The 10,447-nt window shown below is 42.6% G+C and overlaps 1 long non-coding RNA gene across 1 annotated transcript in view; it reads left to right on the top strand.

Annotated features, from left to right (window-relative positions):
• The first annotated feature begins 306 nt into the window (after positions 1-306).
• LOC134472364 (uncharacterized) overlaps positions 307-10,447 on the top strand; it is a 53,245-nt gene continuing 43,104 nt past the window's right edge. The window contains exon 1 of the long non-coding RNA XR_010042172.1: positions 307-636. This is a non-coding gene — a long non-coding RNA (uncharacterized LOC134472364). The remainder of the gene's footprint in view (positions 637-10,447) is intronic.

The following is a 10,447-nucleotide window of genomic DNA, read 5'->3' as shown; positions in this document are numbered from 1 at the left end:
AAATATTCAGGTATGAATTTCTACATCAAAGCTGTACTTTTTATGTAAAGCATTTGATACATACAGGAACATGGACTTCCAAAGGTTCTGCTCTAAACACCTTCTCTGGTTAAATGGTCATGTCAAAATTTTGAAGTGTGTAATGCCTGTATCTCTGTCGGTCTCAGAGGCTGTTCTTGTCAAGTTCGTAACGTGGTTCCAACAACCTGATGTAATTACAACTCAGTCAAAATCTTCACGTTTGGTTCTTTCAACTCAGTGTCTGTGAAGTCCTAATTCCCTGTTCAATCTCTGTCCCACAGGAGGAATGGCTATGCCACCTCTGTGCAGAACAAAATCAACAGAAAGACAGAGGTGCTATTGTGTCTCCCTGAGACGTGGACTCCAGCTCCCTCTGCAAGCCCCCTCACCTACAGTCACCAAACCCATGATCATGACTGCTTCAAAAAGTGAGTGTTGATCTCGATCCTGGGACACCCCAAGACTACTGGGAGATTCCATGGGTCCAAAGCCAGCCCCCTATGGGCGAGCCCAGTGCTGCTGTGTTCCAAAGTCCCACTGAGCATGTGACTCTCTGAATCAGTCGTCTTCTGATCTAGAAGGAAGGGGCAGTGCTGCAGACGTGGAACTTGCAAGGTAACTTACACGCTGTTGTGGTTTGATGTGCTTTGTCCCCTGATGGTTCTTGTGTTAGTGCTGGGTCCCTCTCTGGTGATGCTTGGAGTAGTGGGCCCTTCAAGAGCTGACATCTTGGGGAGGTCATTGGGGAGCTTCCCTTGGGAGAGATTAGGGTGGTTCTCACAGGAATCCTAGTTGGTTCTGCCACAGGGTGGTTATGACAGCAGGACCAGCCCCTCCCCAGGCTCTGGTTTTTCTCTCTTGGTGTGGTCTCTCTTTCTTACATATCCTCACACTATGATACTATTGCCATGTGATGATCCAGTCAGAGTGACTCCCTGGGCTGAATCAGTAAGAGTCACTAATTCTAGATTTTCAAGTGTCACAAGTGTGAGCTAAATAAGCCTCTGTGCTTTATAAAGTATCTAGCATCAGATATTTTGTTATAGCAATGGAAATTGAAGAAATAGAGGTGTTGGCTGTATTTCATATAGCATTATTGAATTAGTGCATCCAACAAAGGGCCCTTTCTGCCCTGATCAGATAGATAGCTTTTCTCGTAGTCTCTTTATTTTTTACTTCCTAATAGGCTTCCTTCAATTTCTGGTCCCAAAATCAAAGTAGAATAACTAAACCAAAGATGAAAAACACCAAAAGAAAAGGAGATGGGAAAGCTGAGGGTGACCGCTTCGGTTTCTCCCCTTGTGTGACAAATGATTTCCCAGGGTTCTTTTAAATGAAAATTGCCCTTTCTCATCTGGCTTTGTACATCCCATCTGCGGAACCATACGGTGGGCAGGGACAGGAAATAAACTCCTCCCTTAAATCCCAGCCATGTCTGCCCGAGCAAGTGACTTTATAGCTTGCTTTGGGGAGGAGGAAAATAAAAGCATGAGATAAAGCCCTACCAGGATTATATTCCTCAAAAGCCTGTGATACTATGATGAATAAAAGGCAAAATAGACTTTAAGACAAAAAGCATCAGAAAATGTTAGCTGCTCTTTGTATCATGTGAACAGGTTTCATTTAGCAGGAAGGCGCGGCCACTCCCAACATAGATACAGCAGGCAAAATAACTCTAAACAGATGAGGTGAAAACCAGAGAGAGCTACAGAGGAGATTGATAAATCCATCCTCACAATTGTTTCAATTACGGGTAAGCCAATGGGACAAAAAGTGAGCAGGGATAGGGAGGTTTGCACAAATCACAGCCCGACCTAACGGACCCCACAGCATTCTGCATTCAGGGCAGGAGACATGGAAAATACACGGAGACCCACAGACATTAATCATGGAGTCGCCAGGCCATACCGAAGCCTCAATAAATCTTACAGAGTAGGTTTCACGTGGCCCTTGCTCTCTGATCACACTGCTATTAAGTCAGAAGTTAATACAGAAAGACAAGTTAAACATTGCTCACTGGTCAGGCATTTGAGAACACACTGAAAGAACTCAGGAGCGAGAAGAATGTTAAAGAGTCAGCAGACATGCAGAGGGGCTTCCTTCATGCTGGAAAGAATCCTTTTGTGCTAACCACCTGAATCTTTGATAGAGACTTCATTTTTTGAACAAAACCAAAATGGCTTAGGCTTGTCACGGATTCTCCTGTCTCAGCCTGCAGGTCAACCATTCCTCCGAGGAACAGTGGATCCTTTGAGATAAAAAAGGTATTTAGGTATCAAAGTATGGGCACTTGGGGTGCTTGTCATGGCTATAGCTGTGCACAGGGGGTGCTCTAGGGTGACCTGGCCCCAGGTCTTTCTAGTGGAAACACCTCCCATAAAATCCTGAGTTCATTCTTGTAATTCAAGTTGAAACACCCAGTCTTCAACATTTTAATTTTTTTTTTTATCGGTACCGGGGATCGAACTCATGACCACCTGCTTGCAAGGCAGGTGCTTATGCTGCTGAGCTAAATCCCCAACCCTATCACCATTTTAATTTTAAACTTAGTATGAAACATCTAATCATTCAAGTGAAATATTAAATCCATAAAATAATAAGATCCAGGAATTTCACTTAACTTCCTAAATCTTATATTTGTGTCTTTTTTTTTTTTAATTAGGGAAGATTTTGCTTAACCCGTAATGTATGTCAGGTTGTTTCAGAATAACAGTATCAATATTACTAGTCTGCTAGGCAAAATAAATGTGGTTGAAGACTTCTTAGCTATTTTATGTTATATTTTACTTTATGTTTATGCTCAGATTATGTCCAACTAGGGAAAGGTAGTTGAAGGACTCTATTTAAAGGTGTGTGAAATACTTCTTTTCTTTATGCTGTGACAGTACCAATTGTTATACAGTTACGCCCATTTGTGTTAAATTTTTTAAAATTTACTGACTTAATTTTCTTTGTTTCTTTGCAGTACTGGGACTTGAACTCAATAGCTTTATTTCCACTTCTTCTATTTAAAAAAAATTTTTTTTGAGTCAGGGCTCACTAAGTTGACCAGCTGGAACTTGAGCGTGTCCTCTTGCCTCAGCCTCCGAGAGTGCTGGGATCACAGATGTGTGATATCATGTCTGGTTTGATTTTATTTATAAATGTATTTAAATGAATTACACAGTCTCAGTGTTAAAATTGTAACAAAATACATTCAGGGAAATCAAGATTTCATTCCTGTTCAATTGATTTGTCTTTTCCTAATCCCACAGATAACCATTTGCAAATAGTTTTTGGTTTAGGATATAGAGGAATGCATGTATAGTACAGGGAGAGAGAGAAGAAAAGTAAGAAATGGAGAGAGAGAGAGAGAGAGAGAGAGAGAGAGAGAGAGAGAGAGAGAGAGACACAAAGAGAGAAACAGAGAGAGACAGAGAAAGAAATTCCTTTGTCAGTTTCTCAAAATAGAATACAGCGTGTTGATCAGGACAGACTGTTGTCATGGTCTGTTTTCTGCTGCTATCACAGAACACTGCAGGCTGGGTAATTTATAAAGTAAAGAGGTTTCTTTAGCTCACAGTTCTGAAAGCCCATGAGCATGGTCCTGGCACCTGGGAGGTACCTGGTAAGGGCCTTTTGCTGGTGGGTTCTCTGCAGAGGTGATGCAGGGCCCGGCATGCTGAGAAAGAGTAACTGAAGCCCTCGGATTTCCCTCCTTGTTCTTAGGTATAGCACACTGGGGGCCCCTCCCTCATGGCCTGGCCTGACCCTGGTTACCTCCCAGTGGCCCAGCCCCCAGTCACCATTAACCTATGACTTGGGGATGAAGTTTGCATCACATGAAATTAGGAGACACAATAAAGACACGGCACCTGTGCTGTAGTGCAGATCTAGTGACACCCCTAAACCTCAGGTGCGCACTGCAGCAGAAGCTGGCTTCTCACTCGCACTGCCCGTGGGGCTGCACAGTCGTCTGGGATGCTGGGGTTGGTCTGTCTGGAACATGAAGCTTCAATGTCCCACTGTGACCGCTGGTAGCAGCTTCCTGGTGTCCTGAGCTTCCCGATCCTCCCTCCTCCTTCCCTTTCTGTGTTGTTATCTCAGGTTCTTGTATTTTGTATTAGATCTCTTCATCTAAATTGGTTTCTGTTTTTCTGAGCAAACCCGACAGATACAGCTGGACGCTGTCTCTCGTTTCCCTGATTTGGCATCTTACACATTCCAGATCGATTTGGGAGGCAGTGGAGAATGGCTCGGGTTGGGGGGCACCTCCAGTGTTGCAGACTTTGGAACGAGGAAGAGTTAACATTTGCAGACACAAACAGGTGGCAGAACCATTTTCATTTAAGTGCTCGTTGGCCGTGGTGGCACACACCAGCTAGCCCAGCTACTCAGGAGGCTGAGGCAGGAGGATCACAGGTTTAAGGTCAGTCTGTCTCAAAAGCAAATAAATAAATAAAATTCAGGGGGGCTGGGGATTTAGCTCAGCGGCATAACACCTACCTTGGAAGCAGGCAGTTGTGAGTTCGATCCCTGGTACCAATGAAAAGAAAAAAGACAAAAAAATAAAATTCAGGTACCAGAACAAGTAGAAAACAAATGAAGGGACAGAAGGAATGTTAGAATGGACCATAGTACACAAGGCAACATGGCATTGATTATTTGCAACCCAGAGGGCAGGGAATAGATTATTTAGCGTGTTAGCAAATCGGATGAGCTGCTGTATAAAAAAGACATAAAGTTGGATATCGACTACATTCATTTGTAAAAGTAAATTCTATTGCATCTATGGTTGTATCCATCACCTCCCCTCTCCCTGCTCCTTCATCAGTGGATACTTTGGTCCACTGTGCAACTCGGGGCCAGTGAACAGATCTGCAGTGAACACGGAGTGCAGATGTCTCTTCCACACTCGGCTTTCATTCCCTTTGGAAATATAGAATAGAATACTATTCAGCCTTAAAACAATAACAACGATGACGGCAACAAAAACCAAAGCCCATTGTTTGGAAGAATCTGGTAAATTACTGAATGAACTAAGCCAGGCACGAAAAGACAACACCGCACGACTCATTTGTGCATGGCATACAACAAAGTCGAACTCAGAAGCCGAGCAAAAGCGTGATTATCAGAGCTGGGGTGGGGTGGGGTGGGGCTGGATTGAATCCAGAGAAGATGGCCAAAGTGTGGGGTTGCTGTTGAGCGAAAAGAATACATTCTAGGCATGGTGGCACAGGCTTGTAACCCCAGGGCTCTGGGAGGCTGAGGCAGGAGAATTCCAAGTTTGAGACCAGTCTGGAAAACCTAGTGGGTGTTAGCAAAAAGGAAGAAATAAAAAAAGAAAACACACAAAGAAAAGCAACCAAAATAAACAAACAAACAAAAAACCAAAAGGGTATAATTTCTATAGATCAGATTTATTTCAATAAGCCTGAGAGAGATCACCACTTAGACCAGACCAGTAACTGTCATACTGAGGTATTTTAAAATAGGCTCATGAATGTAACCGGGGCTGTGGAAGGAAAAGGTCTAAGTGGGGCTCTGAGGGAGAAAGTTCAGTAAAAAGGAGCTGTGGTGACCTGCTACAGAAAGCTTGAGAGATGAAGGGGATGGTGGCTGTCTGCCAGGAGCAGAGCTCGAGATGTGATGGACTTACGGGTGTAGCCATGGTGGCTGGGATTTATTAATCCATGATTCTACATCTTTAGCAAGGGTAAAAGCATAGGGAGATGGAAGAGGCTTACAGTAGTCTCTGGTCAGCCTCGGTGGTTGTGGTCAGACTCCTTCAGTGGAATTCTGTCTCAAAAAAAAAAAATACCAAAAGGGCTGGGGATATGGCTTGGTGTACAGGCACTGGATTCAATCCTGGTTCCCTCTCTCCTCTCAAAAATCTAGGGATCTAATATACAGTCTGGTGATGGCAGTTAACAGTAAGTGCTGCATGCTTGAAAACTGTTCAGAATAGATGCCAAGTGTCCTCTGCCTTTTTTGTCCTCTGCACAAAAAAGTGGGTGCCCAGGTGTGGTGATGGTTAATGTGTCAGTGAACCATTTTACAAAGCACCCCTATGTCAGAACAGCATGTTATCAATCATAAATACATACAAGTTTCATTGATAATTTGTAATTTAATAAAGCTGGGGAAAAATAAAGTGCAGAATGAAGGAAAGAGGGCTGGGCATGGTGGCACACATCTGCATTCCCAGCACTTGGGAAGCTGAGGCAGGAGGATTGCTGTGCGTTCAAAGCCGACCTGAGCTACATAGTGAGATCCTGTCTTTAAAAAAAAGTGAAGAAAAGAACTTCCAGATAGAAATTGTATAAAAATGAATATGTATAAAAATAGAAAATGTATAAAAAATAACAATATACCTTTTGGCTACTGTGATGGTTAACTGTGTCAGTGTAAGAAATGCCTGACTTAAATTGGACCCGCACAGCTGTGGGTGTGGTTGAGGGGATTTACTGAAATCAGAAGCCCCGCCCCGGGCAGGCTTGCCTTCAGCCTAGAATAAAAGGGAAGGAAGAAGGAAAGCTCTTTCTGTTTCTTCGAGGGAGCTCCGGTGTTCGCCTTCACCTTGGACGTGGTCTCCTGGCATCCAGCACTGACCCTGAAGCCTCCTGATAGGGACTGGTGTGGGACACTGTGAGCCCAGGCCCTGGATTGGATCCTTCAGATCCCAGTGCACAGGCAGCTCTTTTGCACCCTTCCACGCCTGACCCTGTGGGTGGCCACTGTAAGCCTATCTTGCAAATTCTTATAAATGTGCATATCTTGTATTAAATCTGTTTCTCTAACAAGCACCGACTGATGTAGGCATTGACTCAGAAGAGCACTATCTGGGTTTATGGTGGTTATATTTTAAGTTTGTTTAGCGACCTTCATCCTATTTTCATAAGTGTAGGTCAGTGAATGAATGGATCCAGAAAACGTGACACATATAAAGGAACACTGTTCAGCCATATAAAGGAGCGTCTATTTGGCACCATGACACGAGCAAAACTGGAGGACATTGTTCTAAGTGAAACTGTGAGCTTTCTTGTACACAGACTCTAAAAAAGAAACACTATCAAATTGACAGAGACAGAGAATGAAACGGTGGTTGCCAAGGGTTGAGGATTTGGGAGGAGAAAATGGGGAGATGTAGGTCAAAGGAAGGTGTGTAAAGTAACATATATGTAAGAAGAAGTCAGCAGAGATCTGATGTGTAGCATGAACATGACAGCTAATAAAAATTTATCACCCCTATGTATTTTGTTAAATATATAGATTTTAGCCACTTTTGTTACATGAAAGGCAACTATGCAAGATGATAGATATGTTGGTTTGCTTTATATGGTGATGATTTTACAGCCTGTATGTATCCCATAACATCAAGATGTCACCTCTAAAGTGTACAATAAATTTATTAACAGCAACAATGACAAAACAAAACTTTCTAGAAGAAATCACTTGTGAAGTTTTCGAAAAGTAATGTCAACTTTGAGGCATTCTGACAGCAGTTAAAAAGATGCAGACTACACCATCAGCAAGGAAGGCCCACGGATGTGCTGGGCTGCTGTCTGTCTCTGCAGATAGCATTTTGGCGGGATTTGGCTGCATTTGTTCATTCCGTTCCCATAGAGGAGTAGCCGGGCTGTGCAGCTGTGCAGAAGGGCTGTGCCTCTCAGAGCTTACGGTATTTAGCATCAGACTCTTTAATAAACGTTTGCTGGCTACTGGGTAAAACCGTGAAGAAAACAATTGATATGTCAGACTTCACAAAACTAAGACATTTTATAAGGTAGCAACCATCATTTAAAAAATAAGCACTTTTGGAAGAAACAATTAAAATATTCAGAGCATCTTTTCCCTAAAATAGAGTATTACATTATACCACAGTGATATATGTGCACCCATGTTTATAGCAGCACAATTTGTAATAGCCAGATCTTGGAAACAACCTAAATGCCCATCAGTGGAAGAATGGATGAAAAAGATTGGTATTTTTATACAGTGGAATACTGCTCAGCCATAAGGAAGGATAAACTTGAGACTTTTATAGGTAAATGGATGAAAATAGAGATCATAGCATAAGTAAAATAAATCAGTCTTGCATGTGTATGCATCTTATTGTTGCTTTAGTGGGAGAAACTGAGAGAAATAATATATATGTATATATATGTGATAGTTAAGATAGGTACACTATTAATTTCTCTTAGTTCATTGGATAGAAAGTTTTGTGCTAATATTGTTTAGACAGGCTGGGGATACAACTCAGCAGCATAGCGCCTGCCTAGCAAGTGCTAGGTCGTGAGTTGGATTGCTGGCTATGTATATATATTGTTTGGACAATTAAATACAGATATCTTGTATTCCAAGTAATTAATTTAAAGATAACAATACACAATGTAAAACCACTGTTACGCTCTAATTACTTATTTTGGGATTTTGTTTTATTTTTTCCCTTTAAAATAAAATTAAAAAATAAAGGGAATTTTAAAAAAAATCTCTGAATATTGATATACCATGCTTCCAGGAAAAGATCTTGGTTATTGCTGGGCTGTGGTGTTGGGGTGACACTTTCTTTTCTTTTTTTTTTTTTTGTTTTTTTTTTGTTTTTTTTTTTTTGGCCTTTTTTCTTTTTATCGGTACCAGGGATCGAACTCACGACTGCCTGCTTGCAAGGCAGGCGCTTATGCCGCTGAGCTAAATCCCCCGCCCCTGGGGTGATGTTTTCAACACTGTGAACACTTTCAGTCTCTATGTTGTTTTGAAATAAGCATCTAAAGTTTTTTTAAGTGGTGTGCATTTTTTCAAATGATGTACATATATAGTCACTGTTAAAAAAAAGTGAAGTCAAGCAGAGAGCTGAGGTGGTCCAAAGATTTACTCAGATCCAAGAATGAGCTAGAATATGAGCTTTCCTCAGGTGGAAACTTGGGATTCCGTCATGATGGAATTCCCGGCACCAAGGACAGTGCCTGGCACACAGTGGGATCACTTAAGTATTTGCTGATGGCATGCTGATCATAAAATAAGACATTTGCACCAACTGGTCCAGGGCTTGCAAAACATGGTTTGCAAGCTATTCCAGCCCTCCTCTTGTTACTGTAAATGCTGTTTTATCAGAGGGTGACCAGCCATTTGCACGTTTTCTTGGAGTGTTTTGACCCTGTATGTCAGGGGCAGGAAGTTGCATTGAGATCATTGGGCTCAAGGCTGAAAGCTGTGTACTCTCTGGTGCTTTGCAGAAAAAGTGAGCACAGCTCTGGACTTGACTGTTCACCAGGTGTTCTGAGGAAGGAGATCCCCTGGGGAGGTGGCGAGGCACCTGCAGTGATGTCTCATCTCTTCCGTTTCCACTTCATGCTTCATCTCGTTGGGCACTGTCCCGAGAGCTCAGATTGTGTGGCTTGATGTGAAACCACTGCAGTCCTGGGGGATTAGAGGGATGTGTCACATAATCTTTGCACACAACCCAGAATTCTCAAAGTTCTGCAAACCGAAAGTTTTGAGGATTCTCTGGGCTGCAAAGCCTGACTTATACTGATGACTCTTTACAGTCAGAGTTCTCCCCTGTCAGTATGAATATTAATGTGTTTTGCTGCAAAAATGTCCAGGAGTTGAATCACGGGTTGCTGCTCCCAGATGCTTCAAGGTTTCAAACCCAACGTGGAACTAATGCAGCATATTATCTTTCTGAAAGCTGCAACATTCTGAATTCCAAAGCACATCTGGCCCCAGGGGTTACAGATAAGGCACCTGGGCCTCTAATTATAGCATGCCACCCCTTGCTGGAATTGAGTTAGAAACAGAGTAACTTTGTGCAGGGGAAGAATTGCCCCGTGGAGGTGGGGTTAGGGGACTGAGGTGTGCAGCTCTCAGTGCTGGCAAAGGTGGGCTGTGAGTGTACATCAGGCACTTGGGACAGTTTGGGGAGAAACAGCAAAATGTATTTTCCTAGGATTGACCCTAGCTGAGGCCCTTTTATTCACCTCTAAGCACAATTGTGGCATTGTGGTATATTGTGTTGGTGATATATGGTTAGGATCACAAATACATGCCTATTTATTTATTTAAAAGATTTGGTACTATGCATGATTTTAGGCATCTACGTGGAGTTTCAAGATGTATGTCCCATGGGTAAGGGGAACCACTGATGTTGGAGAAATCTCTCTTAATTTCTGGTCTGATTGAGTTTGGTAACTAGAATGACCTTGCTTTGATCTTGCTAGCTCGGGAGTCCACGCGCCCTATGCTGAGTGCAGATGGCAGTCACGTGTCTTATTTGAGCTGCAGGAGAGGCTAGGAAAGAGACCCTGGCATTGTCAGTCCTGTTTATTGCATATGAGTGGTCTGTACTTCACCTCCACAAAAGATGGGCACTTGCAAAACACTAAAAGAGGTTATTATGCAGGATACGCAAGATGGATGACAAATCTGTCACTGTGTTGGAGACAGA

This window comes from Cavia porcellus, unplaced genomic scaffold, assembly GCF_034190915.1.
Source record: "Cavia porcellus strain 051 isolate PalLab524CR breed Dunkin Hartley unplaced genomic scaffold, mCavPor4.1 scaffold_23, whole genome shotgun sequence".
NCBI lineage: Eukaryota > Metazoa > Chordata > Mammalia > Rodentia > Caviidae > Cavia > Cavia porcellus.
Note: the sequence above shows the minus strand (reverse complement) of the source record. Positions and strands in the feature narration are given on the sequence as shown.